Here is a 25,096-nt window from a genome sequence, read left to right as displayed (position 1 = left end):
CTGTTTTGAATCGGAGTCAGATTAAAGTGAGTGAAAATCATTTGGGGGCTGAGGGCTCAAAAGGTCACACGTGTAATGAATTGTGGGTGCTTGCCTGGCTTCCCAGGCGAGAACCGTAAGCAATTATTAAATGCCATTGTGCATTGGAAAGGGTTGGTTGGTGGTGACTTTGAAACTTTCCAGAAGCGAGGCTGCGAGATTGCAAAAGGTAGTAATAAGGCATTCGACAGGAGAGGATTTGGAGGGCTGTTGCCTTGTGTATTTGGCTTCATATGGGGAGAGGTTTATAATCCCCTCCCACCTCCAGTTTGCTCTGAGTGTGCAGTGAAGGCACCAGCAGTCCCAGGGGGGTGTGGGGTTGGTTTGGGTCTGTGGGCGAAGCCTCCATGGGACTTTCTCTTTGATAAGATCAATTGCTCTCTGCAATTGAAGGGTCATTTTATAAAGATCAAAACTTAGAAAATTATAAAGACTCTGCAGTTCACAAGGGAGCACACCACCATGCGCCAGACTGACAGGGGAGGGAAGGAGCGAGGGGTGGGGGCACAAAAGCTCCCTGCCTTTTCATGGTGCTGTGGGAGCTGGTGGTTTGGCTTTGACCTTCAGCTGTTCTGCAGTCATTAATATGTCTTTATTGACAATCTCCTTTTCATCCATTGAAGCCACCCCAAACTACCCTGGCCAGCTGCGTAGGCATCAGGGACTGATCGTCTGAAGTTCCTTCCCTCCTGAAGATGAGGGGACTTGGACTGCCTTGGCTAAGTGAGGTGGTACCTTACCCCCTTTCCAGTGTTTTTCGTCTCAGGTGGTGTGGCCTAGCCTTGTAGACCGATTCCAGAAAGTTCCTTCATCCCAGAGAGGGAACACCCCTGAATTAGTAACTTTTCTCCTATTTGACATGGATCTCTCCCATTCTAAACCATCCCCTCTCCCTGGGTTCTCTCTCTCTCGCTCTCTCTTTTTCCCAGAATTTGGGAAACCTGGCATAGATGTCTCTGGAAAAACCTGCTCTGAAATGGAAAGCAAAACAAAAAAACCAACCCAAAGTTAAACAATTAGGTTTAATTGGTGGTTTTTTTTTTTTTTTCCCCCAGTGGCTCAGTTTATTCAACAGTTACTGAATGCTGCTATCTGCAGGATAGGAAGGGTAGGCATTAAAGATACCAAGAGGACTAACCTCCCCATGGAGGACACAGACGTAGAGATTGGTGACTACAGCCCAGTGGAGTGATAAAATCCTGAGGAAGATACAGGGTACTGATGATGTGGAGGAGTGGCAGTTGACCCATCCTGGGGGTGGTGAGGAAGCTTTCCTGAGCGGTAGCAAGTCTGAGCTGAATCTGAAAAAGGGAGCAGGATGACCGTTTGAGAGGATGAGGGACTCTCGGCTGATGGAACAGTGTGAGTGATGGCAGGGAAGGGCAAAACAGCTGGAGCCACAGCTCAGCTCACCCCGGTGGGTGACCTCCCCACTTGCCATTTCTTGACCAGGGTAACATTTGACATCCTAGTAGCCTCTGGTTTACTCAGCAAACATATTGAGTGCTTACCGTCTGAACCTTTTCTAGGTACTTGAGCTACATCAGGGTAAAAAGCAAAGACCTCAGCCCTCTGTGCATCTTGTTTTTCCTTCCTCTTCCCTCCTAAATTTCCCCTGCCTTTTGTCTTTATGTTAAGGAACTGGGATCAAAGAGGAGAGGGGAAACAAGGGTGTGGCCCATCATGTATTTGTGATGGATTTCTGGAGGACCTTACACTTGGATATGGATAAATTGTGGGGACCAGAGGCCCTAGCCACCTATCAAGGTAGCAGGCTCTTCACTTGCTCTGATGCCTTACTGCTGCATGGTACCTCCACTCTCCTCTTGTCTCCTTTCTAAGGCACTGACCGTTACTCATACTTACATACAAGTAGCCCGTAGCAGTAAGAATCCCCAAGGAGTATCTTGATGTTTTCAGTGATTCTAATTAAGCACTTGTGGTGGAATATCAGGTATTTTAGACTAAGCATGAGGATTTGCTTTTAGGGAGGGGTGGAAAGGTGCTTAGGGACATTCATAATAGCCCCAAAGGACTTCACATAGATGTGTGTATCCTCCCCCCCCCCCCCCCGCCAAATTTCTTTGCTCTGGTTGTCTTCAGTTCTTTGAATTCAAGTGTGGGTTGGGGGGGTAAGACAGACTGTTGACTATGGCCCAAGGATATAAAAGAAGACCTTTAGGAATCCAGCACCGTCTTGATTACTGTGTGTGTGGGACCATTGCATGTAGGTGATAGGGCAGCCATAGTCTCTATCTACAGAGCTCTTTCTGGAGGAAGTCTTCCAGAAGGTAGATCGGCTCAAGAGACACCCAGTGTGTTGAGACACACAACTCAGCCAGTAATAGACTCCCACCTGCCATGGCCCTATGAGGTCTGTGGCTTAGAGTTGGGTTGGATGTTCTCTTTGCTTTTGAGTTTCTGCAGTTACAGTGATGATTATTTCTTTTTGGTCCAATGAACTTGGAACGAAAGGAAACTTTTTTCTCCCGTGGTAGAAGGTTTTTGCAGAAGGTCGTTGGGGGAATGTTGGGCACAGGATTTGGGAGGGGGTAGGGTAAGGAAGGATGAATGCCAAGCCCCAAAAAGGGGTGGGGTGGGGAGGTAGGGGCCTGTCTGCATTATTGGTCCATGGCGCCCATCCAGCCTGTGGCCTCTCTCACACAAAGCCTTCGTTCTGATTAATGGCATCCGTGTCTGGGAGGCATGGATTGTATTAGACCTTGTTTAAAAGTGCTCGCTATACATTCACTTCCTCTGGAAGTGCACCAAAATAGGACGAGAGGAAAAAAGGGAGCGAGAGAAAGAGCCTGCATTTGGAAAGGGTAGAAAGGAAGGCTTTTTTCATAAATGATTTCTGTGACTTTCTGTACTCTGCAAGGCTTTATCTCTGCAGGACTCCTATGGGAGAGCAAGGGGAAAAAGTGAAGACAGACGTCTTGGGAAAGAAAATGGGTTTCTTTGCCAAAACTGGGAGATGGTGCTGGCTCTCTTGGCTTTTTAGAAACTCCAAGAAATCTGCTGACATTTTAAAGGAAAAAAAAAGATGATTTATGATGACATCACATGTTGCCCAAGCAGATCCTGTGAGAGGAAAACGGCTTTTATAGAGCGCATGTTGCAATAAAGAAACAGCGAATCACCGGGGGAGCACCATCAATTGAAATGCCTTCAGTTATTTGCCTTAACTGCTCCCTACCCCCAACCCAACCAAAAGGCCTTGGCAGCTTCTAGGGCCTTGCTGTAAAGGGGTGCAGGGGGCCTGAGCCCAGAGCATGCTGCCCTGTTTCCCCCATCTCCCTCGCCTTCAGTCTCTTTCTGATGACTTTGATTGCATCTTGCTTTTAGGTTCCTGTTGGTTAGGGTGCGTATGTAGGCATTGTACTGGCTGCTTGTGTGTGTGTGTGTGTGTGTGTGTGTGTGTGTGTGTGTGTGTTGGGGGGTGGGCCACCCCTGTGTGTTGAAGTGGTGGGTGATGGGATGAGGCGAGGCAGTGAGTTTTTGCTTTTCTCAGAGTGGCAGAGCAACGCTGCACTGTTGGGGAGGGGTGGGGCCTGTCACCAGCCTGTTCGGAAGTAGAACCTGGAGCTTGGTGTGGGGGGTTACCTTTCACAATAACTGCACTTTGAGCCTCAGACAAGGTCCAGAGCCTGGTTTTGGTCTCTAGGGAGTTTGCTCGTCTTGGTTGTGTGCTGGGTGCTGTGACTCACCATCTGCAGGGTACCAGCCCTGGATCCCAGCAACATGGTGGAGTCCAGAAGGTTTGTCTTTACTGGCCCCATATTCCTGGTTCTTCACTGCACTTATCCCCTTTAATGACTTGTTCTCCCCCTTTCCCCCTCAAGACCCCAGTACCTTCCTGCTTTCTCTTTGCTGCCCTAAGAACAGTCTGACTACCAGATCGGGGACCCTTTCATATTCATATTGAGTTTATAGAATGGCTTCTGTCTTGCCTGTATTTGCATTTCAGGGAAGATCAAAACCTAAAGCAGGGCAGAAATGCTTTTGAGGGAGTTTCAGCCATTAGAAAGTGGGATTTCAGGGTGTCCTTCTGAGATGGCTGTGTGTGTGTGTGGGGGGGGGGTTGGTTAGGCCAGCTGTAGTGTGGATGGTGCTCCTCCTTCCCTGTGCTGGAATGGCTTTCGTGGCCCAGAGGTAGCCTCTCTGTGGGGTGGGTCATCCTAGTCCGGCCCTCAGTCTGAGCAGCCTTACTGATCGTCCATTTGAACAGTCATGCACTCAGAGTACATGATATTGGGGACTCTTCCCCCAGGGGAAGGGCTAGTCACTGCCTGGTGATGGGTAGGAGGTCTTCAGGCCTTAGTGCTGGCCAGCTAGGGCCAGGCCCTGCCTTGCTTTTCCATACTCCAGAAGGATTCTGTCTAGTCCTGGGAGATCTTTGAAGCTTTGGGCCCTCCCTTTTCAATCAGCAGCTCTGACCCAACACGTATCTATGGTACAAAGATGCTGCTGATTTCCTGCATAGGCTGGTTGGTTTGTGAGCCTACAAATGCTTGCCCATGGGCTCTCTGCCTTGAGCAGTAAAGTTCACTTCAGGGAGGAGAAATGGCCTGATCGTGGTCAAGTTCTTGGTATTTGCTAGAGATAGGCATTTCCTTTTTTTTTTTTTTTTTCAAGATTTTATTTATTTATAGACAGCGAGAGAGGAAACACAAGCAGGGGGAATGGGAGAGGAAGAAGCAGGCTCCTAGCGGAGAAGCTTGATGTGGGGCTCGATCCCAGAACGCCGGGATCATGCCCTGAGCCGAAGGCAGATGCTTAACGACTGCGCCACCTAGGCACCCCAAGATAGGCATTTCCTAACTGCCTTTTTAACATCTGTATATGGTGGTCATAATAACCCACCCATCATGCCATCACCTTCACCCTGCTCTTATTGAGGTCTAGCCCCTGCCTTCAAGAAGCTCACCCTTTGTTTTGTAAACAAAACATTTTTTTTTTTCCTTTAGAGAAACCTAATTTCATCCAAAGAGCTATGGCTCACTCTGCATACACTGTGGGAGTGGGGGAGTTGAACTTTGTCCTATGCCAGGCACTTGGAAACACTTAGGAACCCAGTGAAGCCCTTATCTTCAAGGGAATGGAGGTAAAACCCTCTTATGGTCTCACAGCTCCTAAGTTGCCATCAGCATTAGAACGTGGTCCTTTCTGGGCCTGTGCTCCCTCTCCTGCACCGTGCTCTTGGCAATGGTGCACATAATGCTTTGGGTTCTGCTGTTTTTCACTTAACATGTCAGAAGCATTTTTCTGTGTTTCTATAGTATTCATGATAATCTTTTTAAATGACTACATGATTTTTCTCCCCATGCTGATTTACTCTAATGTAAACCAGTCCCTGAAATATTGAATGTTTATTTCTAATTTCTTTGATGTTGGAAATTGAGTGGAGAGTACCGAGACTGCCCCCTCCCCACACCGTTCCCCAAAAGGAGCCATTGGGCCAGCACAGATGGAGCCTTGTGGGGGTCTCCAGGTTGTTTGGGGAGCTTGTTGGTCTCTGTCAGTGAAGATTCATGGAAGGAGAGTTTGTCTTTTCCTTGACCCTCTGGCTTCTGACTGAAGCCAGATTTCCTTGCTGGGCCTTCACAGAGATCCCTGACTTCCCCCTTTTCTCAAGGGAAGCCAAAACCATCTTGCCAGGCTGGTCCCTTCTCTCCCATCATCTTGGCCACCTTATTCCAGGATTCATTCTCTTGACCCACAGTGCTCTCAGCCTCCTCTTCCCTCAAATCTTCTGTCCCTAGCTCTGTCCAGCCTTGAGACCTCAGTTCAACATACATAGCCTCTAGGCAGTCCCTCTACCAAAGTTGATTTCTCCTTGCCCCAGACTCCCTAAAACCCTACCCTTTCAACTTGACATCGAATTATATACCATCACACGAACCCCTATGTCCTCAAAACTGGGTAAGAGGCAAGGGGGTCTCATGTTCCTCTTCCCACCGCTCTTTTACTCTTGTCCTATTTAATCTTCATAACAAAGGTTTGAGGTGGGATTTATTATCCCCACTTCCCAGTGAGGAGGGGTTAAAGTTATCCCAGGCAGGGCAAGAGAAAATGAGGACCATGTAAGTGGCAGAACTCCCAGATGGCAGGGACTGTTTAACTTCCCCTTGGTGATCAGTGTGCAGTGCAAGACACATGGTAGGTGCTCACTAAATGCTTGTTGAGTTGAATTGTTGGACAGTTTCCTTTGTGGGGGTGAAAATTCCTCCTGTGCACTGCTGAATCAGGAGGGAAAAATTTAGTCAGCTGTGCATGTGGCGTGCGCTTCTAATTTCAAACCCTGCAGTTTGGCAGGGTTGAGAATTGACAAGAGGTGGAGAGGAGGGAAAAACATCTTGAAGCTGCTTTCTGCCCTGAGCAAGAGCAAAGCCCCACATCTGTTCCTTGTCTCTGTCCCAGTTCCCCTCTCTTGCTGAGATCCTAGCAGCGGGTGGGAGTGTGGGTATGGCCAGATCTGAGAGCTGCAGGGTCTGAGCTTGGGAGTTCAGCACTCAGGGGGCATGTTGGTCCCCCTTAGCTTTGTGTGTCAGGTCAGGGTTACCCAGCATGGGGTTTGGTCTGTGCAGCATTTCTAGGGTTTGTACCCTCTCTTCCCTCACTGATGGATCCAACAATCTGTTTGGGAAGCTTTGGAGGCCATGGAGGGCTTTCCCTCTTGCTGCTGCTTCATTCTCGGCCGGAGACAGGAGACTGGATGTAAACCAAAGTAGGGGCCCAATGAGAGGTGTATATCACAGGGGGCCTAACTGTGGTGTCCACCGACGTGGGAGTGAGCCCAGGCACTTATAGCAAGGTAGGGGAAACCAGGGCTGTGTACCCAAGTGGGAGCCAGACCAGGAGTGTGCCCCAAAGTGGGACCCAACCTGGAGATTTTCTGCAGGGGCCAGCCTAGCATTCTGTGGTAGAGTTAGGGAGTCAGCCTGCAGGGACCGTAAGTGCTGTGTGATGGGTGGAGGAAGCGCTGGAGAGCTGAAGGAATCCTAGAGATGGGTTTTCTACAAAGAGATGATAATAAGTGTAATTCAAAGTGTGTTGGGTAATGCTGAGTTTCAAAGGTGACTGGTTTCCTGGGGTCAGGGTCTCTCGGAGCCATTCATTCCAGTCTGGCATCGGGATCTCCAGGCAGCGGTTCAGCGGGCTGCATTGGGAGGTGAAGTTGTTGGGACCCTGCAGAGAGGCAGGGTCAGCCCTACTGCCGGCTGCAGTGCCATGGGCTGAGGCTAAGCTGTTTAACATTTTGCGACTTAGATTCCTCATCTGTGGAATGCTGGTTGGGAGGATTAAATGAGATGAAGCTTGTAAGTTGTTGGATGCAGTTTCTGGCTTCTGGTAAGCGGTTGGTCAGTGTTAGCAGATGCTGTTGGGATCATGTCATCATGATTGTCTCGTCTGTGACCGAGGAGACTTTCCCCTGGAACAGTGGTTCTCAACCTGTGATCCAAGACCATCAGCATCACTTTGGAGTTAGTTAAAAATGCAAATTATTGGACTCTACCTCACTGAGTTTCAGATTTAGTAGGTCTGGGGACCTCACTGGAGACGTCTCTTTGCCCTTGGGTTCCACGTGATAGAATTTGAAATGTGTCGTTGTGTATGCTGTTCCTCCCACTGCCCTGCCATTCCTTCTGGATGGCTAGAAGATTGATTACCTGGAATTCTTTTGAAATCAAGGATTCCCATGATCAAAGCAGGAAAAACTGGGGGGGGGGGGCACGATGAAGCCTCATGAAGAGGGAGTGTGGCAGTGAGTGCTTTTGCTGTTAAAGCCAGCCTTGCTTGGGTACAGGACAAACTTGGTCCTGTGGCCCCTCTATCAGGTGACTGAGGCACAAGGGCAGTTTGTCTTAGAACTTTCTGGAGGGTACTCAGTGTAGGACATAACCTGAGTCCCTCATGGTGATACTGTTTCATTTTGTATTGTGTCCCATTTTTTGGGGGGTAGTCTGATCAATTGGATTGTTTTCAGACTCTTGTATGTGTCTGGGTGTGCATGATGCAGTACTCAATTCATTTGGTAAACATGTCTTGAGGCACAACCCTCAAGGTCTGCACCAGTGTCACCTCCTACAGGAATTGTTCCTGATATTCTGTCCTGCCTTAACACTTGGTGCTGTGTATCACACTGCAGGACAGATGTCCCTTTGTGGAGCCCTCTGCCCACCAGACATGTGCTCATTCAGGATGGAAGCTAGTTCTTGTATCTCTAGCACAGCCCTTGGCACGTAGTCCTATTCAAAAATGTCTCTTGAGGGACTATAAACGTTTTTGGGGGCATAAGGAAGAGTCCCATGTTGTCAGTGGGGTCCTTAGAATGGAACCTCAGGGGAGGGTAATGTGGGCAGCTCTTGGTTGGATATCTGGGAGTGTCCGAGGTCTAAGAGATTGTAGCTCTTAGGTGCTCTCCCTCTGGCCCTAATTGCTTCCTTCCTGTGTTTCCTGGGGAGATGATTCTCCTGTGAGCCTTGAGCCCCCTTGGGAACCTCTCCCTAGAGATTAACATGGGTGTTGGGGAATCAGTTCAGTCTGTGGGAGCCAAGGCCTTGGGGAAAGGGTCAGACCCCAAGAGCCCTGGTGAGGATGTCGCAGTGGAGGAATCAGGGGCCATTCACGGGTAAGCCAGGTCTCTGCCCTTCTCTGGTTTTCCTAACCAGTGTGAATTTTGAGAGCCTGGGACTGTTTCTGAGACATAATTGGATCACTGAGTCCTGGTCTTCAGGCAAGTAGTCTTTTTCCTAAAGAAAGGGGGACGTGCAGATCATTGAAGCCCATTGTTTCAGGTAATTCATGGTTTGGTATCTGGGCTCCTTTGAAGGAAAAAGACTCCAAAATATAAACCTTTCTTCTCATAATAGAATCCGCTTGTGTTATTTAAATCCAAGGGTTTTACATTACAATAGTCGCCCATCAGGCTTGGAGAGAAATGGAACTTTCTCTGACAATAGGGTCTGTGGTGTGCTTGCTGGCTTAAAATTAAACCTAATCAGGAGGTGTCACTGAAGCCTGTGCTGAGTAAATGATGGAGCACGAAATAAAATGATTTATACAACTTTCTTTCCCAATAGGCAGTGCTTTTTAATGTTTTTCTCCTTCTGAAAGAAGGCGTGGGTGTTGAAAGTGATTTTTGATTATGTTTTTCTTAAGTGGTCCAAGACCACAACATTGTAAGAGCCGCCCTCGGTACCCGATCCGCACCCGCCCCCTCCACAAGGTTGACTCTTGTTTGAACTTTCACAATTTGCAAACATTAGAGTGTTCTGACAGCCTCACTGGAGATTCTTCAATCTGGCCCCTCGGCACTGAAGTGGGATGCTGAGCCTTTTGGGAGTAACCAGGGATCTGAATTTAACGTGGAGTCATTCAAGTCTTGTTCCCACCTATTGGGCTTCTGTTTCAAGACTATCGCCTTAGGGTTAAATTGGTTGGTTGTGGCATCATGTGTTAGGATAATTTAAAAAGAAATCGATGCTTGTGAACGTGGGGTCCCGCATGGGAGTAGATGTGTTTGCACATGTGTGGCCCCAAGCTGAGCTAGGGGTATGGCGTCATCAGCTCAAGGTGAGGGGGGAGGTGGATTCTGCCCTGCTTTCCTACCCTAAATATGTGCAAACTCAGCCCATCCAAAGCAGATTTCGCTTCCTCCTCACATTTTTCTTGTCTCCTTTATCTCAGTTGCTGGTATTGCCATCTTCCCGATAACCCAGGTTCAAGTGTAAGTTCATGTTCTCATACCCTTAAGAATTGTTAAAGTATTATAGTTGTGGTGCCTGCCCACATCTCTTCTCTCCTCCAAACCCTGCTAACAGAGCAGGAATTGTCTAGCAGGAATTGTCTGATCTAAGTCGCTTCCCTGCTTGAAATCCAGGCCAGACTCCTAGCCTCCAGGGGACTTTTCTGGTTTAATTCCTCTTTTCCTAAACTTTGGCCAAATGACCTGACTCAGTGTGTCTTGTGTTTTTCCAGCTCTTGGTCTTCATTTTTGTTGTCCCCTTGTATTAGTTTGCTAGGACTACTATCACAAAACACCATGGACTGAGTAGCTTAACAGAAATTTTCTCAGTTCTGGAGGCTGGAAGTTCAAGATCAAGGTGTTGGCAGGGTTGGTTTCTCCTCGCTCCTTGGCTTGTAGAAGACCTTCATCTCTTTGGGTCTTCACATGGTCTTCCCTCTGTGCATGTCTGTATCCCAGTCTCCTCTTCTTCTAGGGACACCCATCATGGAGGCTCAGGGCCCATGCTAATGACCTCACTTTAACTTAATTATCTCTTGAAAGCCCCCATCTCCAAATACTGTCCCATTCTGAGGTATTGGTGATTAGGGTTTCAAATCCCATTTTAGAGGAATGCAATTTAGACCATAATACCCCTCCCCTAGGAGAGCACTTACCCCTGTCAAGCATCTACATGTTCCAGGCTTGTAATCTGAATGTCCTGTTTCGTAATCTGAAGTTCTCCCAACTCTCTGTACGATTGCCCAGCTGTCTTGTGCTCCTGGGGGCCTCCCACTTCAACCAAGTCCCCACATACAGTTGCTGGCATGAAGGCTGGATTTCTGCTTCCACCTCTTAGGGATATAGGTCCGTATAACTCTTGGGGACTTGCTGTTCCCACCATGAATGGTCCCTTCTGATTAAGCAGCGCCCCAAACGTACTGTGTGTGGCCACCTGTATAATTCATGAGGGAGGACTCATGTCATCCTGGGTCTGCTGCTCATTTGCAAGAATTATGGGCTTTGACAGAATTCCCTGTCTTGCAGGCCCCTTTGTCATATCTGTGGTAATTACTATTCCTTTTCTAATTGCTTATCCATGATGGCCCCTTTCAGCCACTGCAGAAGAGACACCCCTATCCTCTTATGCAGAGGCAAGCTGGGTCAATGCCACTACCACTGTGTCCTTTGAGGCATGGCCTACCCCGGGTCTTCCTTTCCCCTTTTCTGTCCCCCCCCCCCCTTTCCCCATTCCCTGGTTTTTGAGCCATGCCCCACTTAAGAAATGGATCAAATGGATTGTCACCCTTTTGATTTTTAGACAATTGCTCTGAAGGGCTGGAGGCTGGGAGAGTAGGTCTTTCAGTCTCCATGCAGCAGCCTGTCACCCCTTCAGTGCTGCCTGTTTTCACCCTGGGAGGGGGCAGCTCCTTCCCAAGATTACAACCTGCTCTGAGTCCGGTGGAGAAAAATAGCGAAGGGAACATCATATTTAAGAATCTGAATGTGCTGAGTGGATGCTTTAGAAACCTAACCTCAGGCAAAAGGTCCTTGGTTCAGGCGTGGTGACTGATGTGGTGTTGTCTGCTGTTAATAACCAAGAGATTGAAGATCCAGTGAAGTCATATTTTTGCCTGTCAACAGAGAATCTCTAATCCTTTAACTTCTTCAGTTTTAATATTTGAATTTGCTTGGGTTTGCCTCCAGAGTTGATGTGCTTTGTCCCCTTAGCACCTTACTGTATTTAATTGACTGAATTAAGGCAGGTTTCTGTTTTAAAGTACTTAGCATTTTACATTTAAAAGGCTGTTCTTTAATAACTTTGGAAGGAGTTGACTGATTTTGATGAAATCCTATCCATTATAAAAGGCATTAACATACCCCTCAGGTTTTATTTAAATATAGTCTGGCCTCTTGAAACAAAGTAGCAATGAGTAAAAACGTCCAAAAGACTATTTCTTCATTAATGTGTAAGGGATTTCGGTGGGAACTGGTGTATTTTTATAAGGTATGGAGATACTGTTTCACCTGTATGAATTTCTGCATAAAAGGAGGGTATCACTGTGTAACCAGTCATGGGTGAGTTAGACATGGGCTCTCTGGCCTCAGTGACTGACTTTAGTCTCAGTCACGTGTTTGCATTCCCCCTTCACTGACCTCATTACCGCAGCGCCCCCCATATACATCCTCTGCGTACAGCTGAATCTCATGCATGGTTCGCTTTATTTTGACCTTTGCCCTCAGCCTCTTTCCTGGCTTCATTTGACTTCAGGGACCTCCTTCAGGGCATTGCTATTTCTGGTTCACTATAGCTCCCAAGGCTTCTTCCGGCAACAGAAAGAGTTCTTACCTTCATGGAGCTTATATTTTAATTGGGGCAAGAGTCAGAGGATATGGCCAAATGAATAGGGAGATGATGGCATCACAGGGAAAATCTTAGACTGCTCTGAAAACACCTGAAAGGTACACCCAACCTTAGGAGGACAGAGAGTATCAGGAAAGGCAGCTTGAAGGAGGGGGTCATCTATGAAGGCGCCACTCATTCACTTTACAGACCATTATGTGTTGAGGGGGTAGTCCCTATGCTAATGGCTGGCAATTAACAGTAAACAAAAGGCAGGGTCTTTGTCCTCATGAAATTATATTTTAGTTGGAAAAGTAGCCAAGTAAGGTGAAGAGTATTTCAGGCAGAGGGAAACAGAATGGACGATGTCTGGATCCTAGAGAGCACGAGTATATTCGAGGCACATGAGGCAGGCAGGGGCTGGAGGACCGAGGGGTCTGTAAACCCTGTTAAGAAATTGAACTTTATTCTGAGGGTAAGGGGTTGCCACTGAATGATTTTAGGTCTGAGAGTGGCAAGGTCATATTTGTGTTTTAGATCACTTCTGTTGTCATAGAGAGAGGGGACTGGACGTGCAGTTTAGGGAATCAGTTACAAGGCTGTGGAGTCCTCCAGATCAGGCATGGGGGCCTGCACTGGAGCAGCGGTAGGACAGGTGAGCAGATAAATCTGAGCAATATTTTAGGAGGCAGTTGTACCAGTATTTGTGTGGAGTGGATGTGGAATGGTGAGGCATGGGAGGAATCATAACTGGTTCTAGGGTTTAATAATGGAATACTTGGATGGATGGTGGTGGCTTTCGAGGAGATGGGGAAGCTCGGGAGGAATAGGATTTTCAGGGTGGAAGAGATGGGGGGGGGGGATGAATTGAGGACACATTGAGTATGAGATGCCTATGGGAGCATCCAGTGCAAATGTCCAGGAAGCGGCTGGATATATTGGATCTGGGGTTGAGCGCAAAGTCTGGGCTGGAGGCCCACAATGGGAAGATCAACATAATGAGGTATTTAGGACATGAGACTGGATGAATTTGGTTGGAGTTGGGGGAGGGAAGTTTAGATTATAGGACAGATTTCAGGATTTAAGGAATGAACTAAGGATGAGCAAAGACAGTAGAGAAAAACCAGGAGATAGGTGGTGGTTGTCTGAAACTAAGGAAGGAGAATTACTTAAAGAGGAGGGGACTGGTCAGTGGGGTAAAATGCAGGGAGGAAAAATAGAATGAGGTCTTGGAGTAGCCATCGGGTTTAGCATGCGAAGGTAGGTGGTGACTTTGGCAGGAATGATTTGATAGAACGGTGGGCTTTTCTGTACACACGATGTCTCCTTAGCACTTTCTACTCTCTCCATCAAAAACTCTTCAGTTCAAGGCATGATCCTCTCTCACCTGGACTTCCGTTGTAGCCGCCTGAATGGTCCACCAGCATATTCTCTCTTCTGCAGAGAGTGATCTTGTGAAGAGGCAAATCTAATTACTTCTTCGCTTAGCATCATTCAGCAGCTTTATGCCGTTACGATAAACGGCACAGAGCCCGAGTCTCCCGATATCCTCTGTCCTCACTTTGTACCATGTTCTCTCGCTCTCCGCCTGGCCGTGGGTCTTCCTTAAATGTTCTGAGCTGATTGTGTCTCCTTTGGCCATTGGGACTTTGTACAGGCTGTTTTCTTTGCTTGGAAGTCTTTTGCCTCCCCTTTCACTGACTTCATTTCTCTTTGTCTTTCAGGTTTTACTCTGAGCTTCACCCTTAGGGAAGTCTTGGCTGACCTCTGTCACATATTCAGCTCTGTCCATTCGGGTGTTCTCACAGCATCACTTGTCTTGCTCTCATGGCTGTGGCCGATTGCATATGTCCCCCATTCTTCCCCGCTCCCTATATCCACGCCCGTTGCTGTGTGGTTTTGCAATTCCTCTCCCAGGGTGTGTTCCGCTGACCCGTTGATGTTGGGTACAGCCACACGACTTGGTCAGGCCAGAAGCATAGGTGGAAACGAGAGTGTGCCTGTTCTGCACCTATACCTTAGGAGACATTGCACATTCTGTCTGCCCTTCTAGAGCTCCTGCTGCTGTCCATTCTGAGACCGGCCTGACCCTGAACTTGAGTGGGAAGTTCCGTCTCATCCCTCCTTGCCTCTACTTTTCTCCTGAAGGTGCCTCCCTGCAACTGTAGGGAACAACGTGACCCAACTGGTTGTAAGTCCACACTGGAACATCCAGAGGAGCGTCTCTGAGTCCAGCCCAGCCAAGCTGTAGCTGTTTGGCAGATGTGTGAGAATAAATGAGTTGTGGTTTGTTGAATAGAATTATCTTGGTGATAGATGGCTGATAAAATAGCAATCAGAGCTGTGAGTGTGTGTGTGTATTTGTTATTTCTGTTTTCTAGCTAAATACTAAGTTCCACGAGGGCAAGTTTCGGGTCTGTTACTGTGCACATATTTCCCTGCACAGTGTCTGACACATGGTGGGTGTGCAACACATTTGTTAAGTGATTGAGTAAAGTATGTGTTTCAACTCAGTTAGGTGATGGGTCTTTATCTTCCATGATAACCTCAGGAGCTTACTGCTTCTGGCCAAATTGGCATAGTGCCAAAGGTATCAGGGTACATTTTGCATTTAATTATAATACTTTGCTAACTTGAAACAAAATGACAGCTTTTAGAAATGTGTTTCCTATAATTTAGAAAGAAATTTTGATAAAACATTGGTTTGTGTTAAGAGGTAAAGTGTGACTTGGGGAAAATGCTTCATCTGCAGTCTTAAAGTGAAAATGAGTATGTTGATCTCACCTAGTTAAAAATTATTTATCTAGGTTGCTGTGTATAACATTACTCTACCCCAGTTACAAATAGGTTCATTTTCATAGATAATTTCTACTTTAAAAACAGATCTAGGCTTTTAAAATCTGTTGATTTAAGAGTTAATTTTGGTGGAGTTGAGGAAAAACACCCACAGAATTTAATATCTTTGTCTTATGGCGGGGTTTCGGGGGGGAAAGCATCTTGTTATGGGGAATGAATACAGGGCTTGGAGTCAGAGGACAGATACTGCTGTTTACTAGCTCTGTGACCATGAAAAGTGATTTCACCTTCTTGGGCTTTATTTTCTGCACCTGTAAAATGGGGTTGATTAATATCTACTTCATAAGGTGGTGAGAAATGCTTTGCAAAAATAGAAGGGCTTGTAAGTTGTAGTTAATTGAATGAAATGGAATGAAAAATGAAATAGTAAAGAGTAAAACTATTGGTTTTTAAACGTTAATTTCATAATAAGCCACCTTATTAATATCTCTTTTCTAAAAGTTATTCAGTTAATTCTATTGGGTTTTGGCATACAGTTGAATCATATGGGGAAAAAAAAATTTGCTGGTTTCTTATTAATGCTGCTTTTCCTTCCCTAATTGCATTGGCTAGTACTGAGAGGATTTTTTAAAATGATTTTTTAAACAGTGTAGTTTTAGTGCTTTTTAAACTATTGAAGTATGAACAGACATACATATTTGGTGCATACAATGAGTTTGGAGGTAAGTGTATACCCATGAAACAATCACCACAATCAATTCCATAAACATAGTTAGCACTTCCAAAAGTTTCCTTCCACCCTCTTTTTTATTATTGGTATATGTGTGGTTGTGTGGTAAGAGTTACCCTCTTAGCAAAATTTTGTGTTAAATGTTCTTAAATATATGGTACAGTGTTAACTATAAGCACTTTGCTGTACCTCAGACATGTTAAAATAGCTATTATCAACAAAAGAAGATAACAGTTGTTTGCCAGGATGTGGAAAAGAGAGAACCCTTGTGCACTGTTGGTGGGAATGTAAATTGGTGCAGCCACTATGGAAAATAGCATGGAGGGTCCTCAAAAGATTAAAAATAGAACTATCATGTGATCCAATAATTCCACTTACAGATAGCCAAAGAAATTGAAATCAGCATCTTGGAGAGATCTCAGTATGTTATTGCTTATTTTATTTTTCATTTTTTTATGGATTTTATTTATTTGAGAGTGAGAGTAGGGGGAGGGTCAGGGAGCAGAGGGAGAAACAGACTCCCTGCTGAGCAGGGAGAGGGATGCAGGACTTGATCCCAGGGTCCTGGGATCATGACCTGAGCTGAAGGCAGATGCTTAACTGAACCACCCAGGTGCCCCTATTTATTGCTTTTTAAAAACATGAGTAGCTGATGCTGGATTTTAACATTAGTGCTTTCTCAGAATCTGTGGAGATAAGCATGTTGTTGCCTCCTCCCTTCTTATTGACTAATAGGACAGACTATTCTAGATTTCTTAATACTGAGGCACTTACTAATCCCATTGGTTATGGACTGAATGTGTACCCCCCAAATTTATATATTGAAGCCCTAAACTCCATGTGACTATATTAGGCATATAAGGCCTTTAGAGAGTTAATAAAGGTTTAATGAGGCATAAGGGTGGGGCCCTAATCCAAAAAGACCAGTGTCCTTAAGAGAAAGAAACATCAGGGAAAGGTTTTCCCACAGAAAAGACTACATGAGAACATAGCAAAAAGGCAGCTGTCTGCAAGCCAGGAAGAGTGCTCTTACCAGAAATGAAACTTAATGGTACCTTGGTCATGGACTTCTAGCCTGCAGAACTGTGAGAAGATAAATTTGTTTTATAAGACCCCCGTCTCTGGTATCTTGTTATGGCAGTCTGAGTAGATTAATACAATGTTATACTTATTTATAAAAATAGTTTTGAATATTTTTCTCTGTTCTGGAACAAATAGTTCAAATAGCATTATAGTTATCTATTTCTTGAAGGAATAGATAAAACTTGTCTGTAAAACATTTGGGGCTTTGTATTAGTTATCTCTGATCACTTTATCCATATCTTTTATAGTACTTGGTCTATCTAGATTTTCAATATTTTCTGGACTTAGTTTTGATAACTTATTTTTAAGAGATCTTATTTTTTTAAGAGAGAGAATGTGGGAGCACTTGGGCGGAGGGGCAAAGGGAGAGAAAGAATCCCAAGCTGACTCTGCACTGAGCACGGAGCCTGATGCGGGGCTTGATCCCACAACCCTGAGATCATGACCTGAGCCAAAATCAAGAATTGGCTGAATAATCGACTGAGCCACCCAGGCACCCCAGTTTTGATGGTTTATATTATTCTAGAGAATACCCAGTTTATCCATAATTTGAAATGTATTAAAGTTGAGCAAAGTTACTGCTTCTGTGTCTTTTAATTTATTTGGTATCTGCTTATATATATATATATATTTACATTCTTTTAAAAAATATTTCTTTACTGAGGTATATTTGACATATCACATGATTAGTTTCTGGAGTATAACATAAAGTTTCAATATTTGTATACGCTGTGAAATGACCATCCCAATAAGTCTGGTTTCCCCCTGTCACAATATAAAGTTACATAATATGCAATAAAATATCATTGACTGTAGTCACCATGTTGTACATTAAATTCTCATGACTTATTTTATGACTAGAAGTTTTTACCTCTTGACTCCTTACTCCCATTTTGCCCACTCCCCAACTCCCTTCCCCTCTAGCAACCTCAGTTTGTTCTCTACATGTATGAGTTTGGTTTTGGTTTGCTTTTTAGATTCATATTTTAATGAAATACAGTGTTTGCCTTTTTCTGTCTGATGTATTTACTTTAGCAACATATCTTTAGCATTCACCTATGTTGTGGCAAATGGTAAGATTTCATTATTTTTTATAGTTAAGTAGTATCCCATTGTATATAAGTACCATGTCTTTATCCATCCACTAATGGATACTATGGTTGTTTCCATATCTTGGCTATTGTAAATAATGCTGCCATGAACATAGGGGTGCATATATCTTTCTGATTTAGTGTTTTTGCTTTCTTCTGATAAATACCTAGAAGTAGAATTGTTGGATCATATGGTAGTTGTATCTTTGGGTTTTTGAGGAATTTCCATACTATTTTCCATAGTGGCTGTCCACATTTAAATTTCCAACAACAGTGCATGAGGGTTTTTCTTCTTTTTACATCCTTGCCAATGTCTTTTTGATAATAGCCATTCTGACAGGTGTGAGGTGATACCTCATTGTTTGGGTTTGCATTTCCCTGATTAGTGATGTTGGGCACTGTTCATGTACCTGGTGGCCATCTGTATGACTTTGGAAAGACTGTCTATTCAGATGCTGTGCCCATTTTTTAAATTGTTTTTTGGTTAATAATTTGTAGGAGTTCTTTATATAGCTTACATATTAATACTTGATTGCAAATATGTTCTCCCATTTACTAGGTTGCCGCCTTCTTTTGTTGATGATTTCATTAGCTTTGCAGAAGATTTTTAGGTCAATGTAGTCCCATTTGGTTAGTTTTGCTTTTGTTGCCATTGCCATTGGAGTCAGATCCAAAAAAATTGGCAAGAGCGATGTCAGGGAGCTTACCACCTATGTTTTCCTCAAGGTGTTTTATGGTCTTACATTCAGGTCTTTTAATCAAGTTTGAGTTAAGTTAATTTTTGTTTATGGTATAAGGTAGTGGTTGAGTTTCATCGTGTTGTGTTTGGCTGCCCAGTTTCCCCAGCACCACTTACTGAAGAGACTGTTCTATTCTCATTGTATATCCTTTGCTCTTTTGTCATAAAGTTATTTTATTTTATTTTTTTAAAAGATTTTATTTATTTATTCGACAGAGATAGAGACAGCCAGCGAGAGAGGGAACACAAGCAGGGGAGAGGAAGAAGCAGGCTCATAGCGGAGGAGCCTGATGTGGGGCTCGATCCCATGACACCGGGATCACGCCCTGAGCCGAAGGCAGACGCTTAACTGCTGTGCCACCCAGGCGCCCCTGTCATAAAGTTATTGACAGTATATGCATGGATTTATTTCTGCCCTCTTTATTTGGTTCCGTTGACCAATGTGTGTGCATTTATGCCATTGCCATTCTGTTGTGATTATTGTAGCTTCATAATATGGTTAGAAACCATGGGGTATACTGCCTTTCTTGATTGTTTTTGCTATTTGGGCTCTTTTGTAGTTCCATATAAACTTTAGAATTATTTGTTGCATTTGTGTGAAAAATGCCATTGAAATTTTGGTAGGGATTGCTTTGATTCTGTGATTATTCTGGACAGTATGGACATTTTAACAGTATTCATCCAATCCATGAACATGGAATATCTTTCCACTTACTGTTGTCTTTAATTTCATTCATCAATGCCATTTAGTGTATGTCATCCACATTCTTGGTTAAGTGTATTCCTAGGGTTTTGTTTTTTGTTTTTTTGGGTTTTTTTTTTTTTTTGGATGCAATTATAAGTGGGATTATTAATTTCTGATAGTGTATAAAAGATTTTTGTGTACCAACGGATTTTTGTATCCAACTTTACAAAATTGGCTTGTTCTAACATTTTTGTGGACTTTTAAGAGTTTTTTATATAAATATATAAAAATACATATAAATATATATAGATATAAAAATATATTCATATAAATATATAATTATATATTTATAAATAAATAAATATAAAATGGCCACAAATAGTGACTTTTTAACTTTATAATTGGGATGCCTTTTATTTCTTGCCTGATTTCTCTGGCCAAGACTTCTAATGCAGTGTTGAATAAAAGCAGTGGGAGTGGGCTTCCTTGTCTGATTCCTGATCTTAGAGGAAAAGCTTTCAGCCTTTCACCATTGAGTATGATTTTAACTGTGGACTTGTCATATACGGTCTTTATTATGTTGAGGTATGTTCTCCCTATACCTGCTTTGTTGAGTTTTTATCATAAATGGATATTGAATTTTGTCAAGTGCTTTTCTGCATCTATTGGGATGGTTATGATTTTTTTCCCCTTTTGCTAATGTGGTGTATCACATTTATTTGCAAATCAGTGATCTTTGCGTACCTGGAATAAATCCCACATGATCATGGTGTATGCTCTTTTCAATGTATTGTTGAATTCAGTTTGCTAATATTTTGTTGAAGATTTTTCAATCTTTTTTCTTTCATCAGGGATATTGGCCTGTAATTTTCTTTTTCTGTGATATCCTTTTCTGGTTTTGGTATCGGTAATACTGGCTTCATAAAATGAATTTGGAAGCATTCCATCTGCCTCAATTTTTGGAAGAGTTTGAGAAGGGTAGGTATTACATCTTTTTGGAATGTTTGGTAGCATTCACCAGAGAAGTTGTTTGGTCCTGGACTTTGTTTTTTTGGGAGGTTTTGGATTACTGATTCAGTCTCCTTGCTAATAATCAATCTATTGATTTTTCTATTTCTTCTTGAGTCAGTCTTAGAACATTGTGTGTTTCTAGGAATTTATCCATTTCTTTTAGGTTGTCCAATTTGTTGGTATATTATTCATAGTTGCTTATGATTCTTAGTATTTCTTTGGTAACAGTTGTAACATTCCCTCTTTCATTCTGATTTTATTTGAACCCTATCTTTTTCTTAGTGAGTCTAGGTAAAGGTATATCAATTTTGTTTATCTTTCCAAAGAACCAGCTCTTAGTTCTGATTTAGTTGTTTTCTAGTTTTAGTCTTTAATTTTTCCTTCTACTAACTTTGGGCTTGCTTTGTTCCTCTCTATCTAGTTCCTTTAGGTATAAAGTAGGTGTTTGAGATTTTGCTTGCTTACTGATATAGGTATGTATTGTTGTGAACTTCCCTCTTAGAACTGCTTCTGCATTCCATAGATTTTTGGTATGCAATATTTTCATTTGTCTCAAAGTATTTTTCATTGCTCCTTTGATTTCTTCCACTTGTTGGTTATTCAGTAGTATTTAGTTTAATCTCCACATATTTGAATTTTTTTTCCAGTTTTCTGCTTCTGCTGCTGCTGCTGCTGCTGCTTCTTCTGCTTCTTCTTCTTCTTCTTCTTCTTCTTCTTCTTCTTCTTCTTCTTCTTCTTCGTGATTTCCAGTTTCATACCATTATGGTTTGTAAAGCTACTTGATATGATTTCAGTCTTAAATTTATTGGGATTTGTTTTTTGATTTAACATGTTCTGTGTGCACTTGAAAATAATGTGTTCTTTTGGATGGAATGTTGTGTATATATCTATTAAATCCATCTGATGTGTTGTTTCCTTATTGATTGGATGATTTATCTTTTATGTAAGTGGGATATTATTTCCTATTGTATTGCTGTTGATTTCACCCTTTAGATCTGTTAATATTTGCTTTATATATTTAGGTGCTCCTATGTTGGGTTGCATAAATATTTATGAATGCCATGTGTTCTTGCTGGATTGACACCTTTATCATTATGTAATGCCTAATTTGTGTTAGTCGTTTTAAATTCCATTTTGTCTAAGTATAGGTACTCCAGCTTTCTTTTAGTTTCCATTTGCAATAAGCATCCTTGTCCATCACTTTACTTTCATTCTGTGTGTGTCCTTATATCTGAGGTGAGTCTTTTGTAGGCAGCATATAGATGGGTTTTATTATTTTTTTAAAATCCATTCAGCCATTCTATCTTTTGATTAGAGAATTTAGTCCACTTACATTTAAAGTAATTATAGATAAGTGTTTATTGCCCTTCAGTAAATTGTTGTCTGGCTGTTATGTAGTTCTTCAATGTTCCTTTCTTTTCCTCTTCTCTTCCCTTGTGGTTTGATGCCTTTCTATAATGCCATGTTTAGAATTCATTCTCCTTATCTTTTGTGTATCTACTCTAGGTTTTTGCCTGTGAGGCTTGCATATAGCAGCATCTATCTACCTATATCTAAAGTCAAGAACAACTTAAAATTGAACACGTTCTGAAACTCTACATTTTGAGTCTTCCTCCCCCACCACCATGTTTGTTCTGATGTCACATTTTACATCTTTTTATTTTGTGTAGCCTTTGTTAGTCTTTTAATCAAACTAAAGTTTCTCTTTTAATTTCCTACTAAAGTTTGTCTTTTAATCTTCATGCTAGCTTTTTTTTTTTTTTGTCTACTACTTTTACTATATAATTGCTTTCCCAGTGAGACGTTTACTTTATATGTTTTATTAGTAATTAGCACCCTTGCTTTTCAGCTTAGAGAATTCTCTTTAACATTTCTTGTGAGGCTAGTGAGTGGTGATGTATTTATTTATTTATTTAAAGATTTTATTTATTTGACAGAGAGCATAAGCTGAGGGGGATGCAGGCTCCCCACTGAGTAGGGAGCCTGATGCAGGGCTTGATCCCAGGACTTTGAGATCATGACCTGAGCCAAAGGCACATGCTTAAGTGACTGAGCCACCCAGGTGCCCCATGAATTTCTTTATTTTTTGCTTAGCTGGAAAACACACACACATACACACTCTCTCTCTCCTTCTCTCTCTCTCTCTCTCTAATTCTGAATGATAACCTTGCTGGGTAGAGTATTCTTGGTTGAAAGTTTTTCTTTCTGCCACTGCCTTCTGACTTGCAAAGTTTCTTCTGAAAAATCTGATGGTCTTATGGGGGTTCCCTTGTACAGAACAAGTTGGTTTCTTTTGCTGCTTTTAAGATTTTCTTTACTTTTTGACATTTTAATATAATGTGTCTTGGTGTAAATCTCGTGAGGTTCATCTTATTTGGAACTTTATGGGCTTCCTGGATCTGAATGTCTGTTTCTTGCTTCAGGGAAATTTTTGGCCTTTTATTTCTTGTAATAAATTCTCTATCCCTTTCTCTGTCCATCCTTCCTTATTAGGCAAATGTTGTTCCCTTGATGTTGTCCCATAGATCTTTTAAGCTATTTTCACTTATTTATCTGTATTTTAATTTTTTAAATTTTTATTAGATTCAGGGGTAGAATTCAGTGATTCATCAGATGCATATGACATCCGGTGCTCATTACACCAAGTGCCCTCCTTAGTGACCATCACCAGATACCCCAGCTCCCCACTGTCCTCTCCTCTAGCAACTCAGTTTATTTCCTATAGTTAAGAGTCTCTTATGGTTTGCTTTCCTCTCTGTTTTCTTCTTATTTTATTTTTCCTTTTCCTTTTGCTGCTCTGTTTGGGTGAGTTCCACTGCCCTTTCTTCCAGGTCACTGATTCTTTCTTCTGTTTCACCTAGTCTGCTGTCCAGTCCCTCTAGTGTATTTTTCAGTTCAGTTTTATTATTCAGCACCATGATGTATGTTTGATAGAGTTTCTCTTTGTTGATGTTTCTCTGTGTTTATCCATTCTTCCCCTGAGATTGGTGAGCATCTTTAGGACCATTATTTTGAACTCTATCAGGTAAATTACTCTTCATCAGGTAAATTACCTTTGGTTAATTACCTCCACCCCCAACCTGGGTTCTATCTTATTCTTCTGTTTTGAATATTCTCCTTTGTTTCCTCATTGTACTAGACTCTCCATGTTTGTGTCTGTGTATTAGGTGAAACAACTACCTCTCCCAGTCTTGAAAGAGTGGTCATAGAGCTGGGGTTGTGTATCAGTCTCCTGTCTGTGCCGTGCTTTGGGGGGAGATAACCTGCCAAGAACTGTTTCTGATAGTTTAGTCCTGTGGGGCATAGAATCCTAAGCCCTGCTGTCCACCAGAGCCAGGCATTCAAGGGGTGTACCCTGTGTGGACCGCATGTGCCCACGGGGCTTAAGGGGATGGCAATGGGGCACGCTGGGCCAGGGAGCGCCCACCTGTCATCATATGCATATGTTGACTATATACTTCCTTTTTTCTTCCCCTTAATTATTGGTTTGGTAGCTTATTACTTCAATAGTCTTGCATTTATTTGTTAGTGCCACAATTTTCCTCTTATTACTATTTATATACCTACCAATATTTCTGCTTTCCTTATTTTATTCTTTGTATTTGGGCTGCACACATAAGCAGTTTATCTTCTTTGGAACTGTACTGCTTAAAGCTAGGAATTTTCTCTGAACACTTTTTAAGTTGTGTCCTGTAGATACTAATATGTAATGTTTTATATTTTTATTTTCTAGGTATTTTGGGGTCTTGATTTTTCTCATCATAAAAGTTAGAGGTTTTAAAATTTTTGCAAATGTGATCAGGGAATGTGGTCACGTGGTCTGTACTGTTTCTTGGAACTGTAGGTCCTTTTTATGACCTACCATATGATCAAGTTATGTAAATAGGCACTTTAAAAGTTATATGCCTGTTTTCAGGTTACAGAATTAGAAATCTATTGGTTGGATTTCTTTATGAATTGATATTAGACTTCTTGTATTTCTTATTTTTGACCCATGTGACTTGTCATGGCCTGAAACTTTGAGTTGCTCTTATTTATTATTATGTTAAAAACTCCAGAGAATATTGAGAAGATGTAGATTCTACCTTGAATTTATTGAGAAGACAATTTGATTTCAAAATAAACACTGATGGTAGTAGGAGTTGAAAGACTAGAGAGAGCATTTTGAGCTTGGCTAAGGAAGAAAGCTTTATGCAAGACATGGATCTTGAAGAGCAAGATCCCCAGGAGGTGGGGAGTCTATAATGATGCATTTTGGGTTTGGCACACCGTAAACAGAGCTGGGCTCAGGATGAGCCTGGCAGGGGGTGGGGGGGAGTAGGTACACACCCTCCTCCCAAGCTCTTGGTCTCTGTGACTTGCTATAGCAGTTGAATCAGGCAGTGAGTCACACGGGACTAGCCATCTCTGTTCAACTGACTTATGGACAAACATCTTTGCTGGGGCCATCCCAGCCATTCTGTCAGTCTATCTTGCGACAACGGAGGACAACACATGGTAATTTGCTCTTCAGGGTGCCTTACCGACATGCTTTCAGCTTTGTATCTTCACTGGAGAGCTGGAATTGGCACACACCTCAGTCTGATAGCATTAGCTTAGTATTTGAACATTAATCAGGGATGCGCAGACATTTCAACTGAAGAATTACAGTGTCTGATATGTACTTGCTATCTGGAGTTGTTTTGTCAGATGACCCCAGTAAATTACCAAATATTGAACACTGATGATAAATCAAATGATGTATGGTCTGTAGGAAGTGAAAGTATTTAAATAATTAAGCAGTTCTTTCTAGAGCCTCTTTATATGATGATTTTCTAGACTCCAAATCAGCTTTCTTCATCCAGCCTC

General features: G+C 42.8%; 1 protein-coding gene across 5 annotated transcripts in view; it reads left to right on the top strand.

The window, feature by feature from the left end:
* Positions 1-25,096, top strand: part of LRMDA (leucine rich melanocyte differentiation associated) — a 1,014,087-nt gene that overhangs the window by 28,554 nt on the left and 960,437 nt on the right. The window lies entirely within an intron of this gene.

The sequence above is a fragment of the Ursus americanus genome, chromosome 6, assembly GCF_024610735.1.
Source record: "Ursus americanus isolate L20-20 chromosome 6, mUrsAme1.1.p, whole genome shotgun sequence".
In the NCBI taxonomy this organism is placed as follows: Eukaryota; Metazoa; Chordata; class Mammalia; order Carnivora; family Ursidae; genus Ursus; species Ursus americanus.
This window is presented reverse-complemented; position numbering and strand designations above follow the sequence as displayed.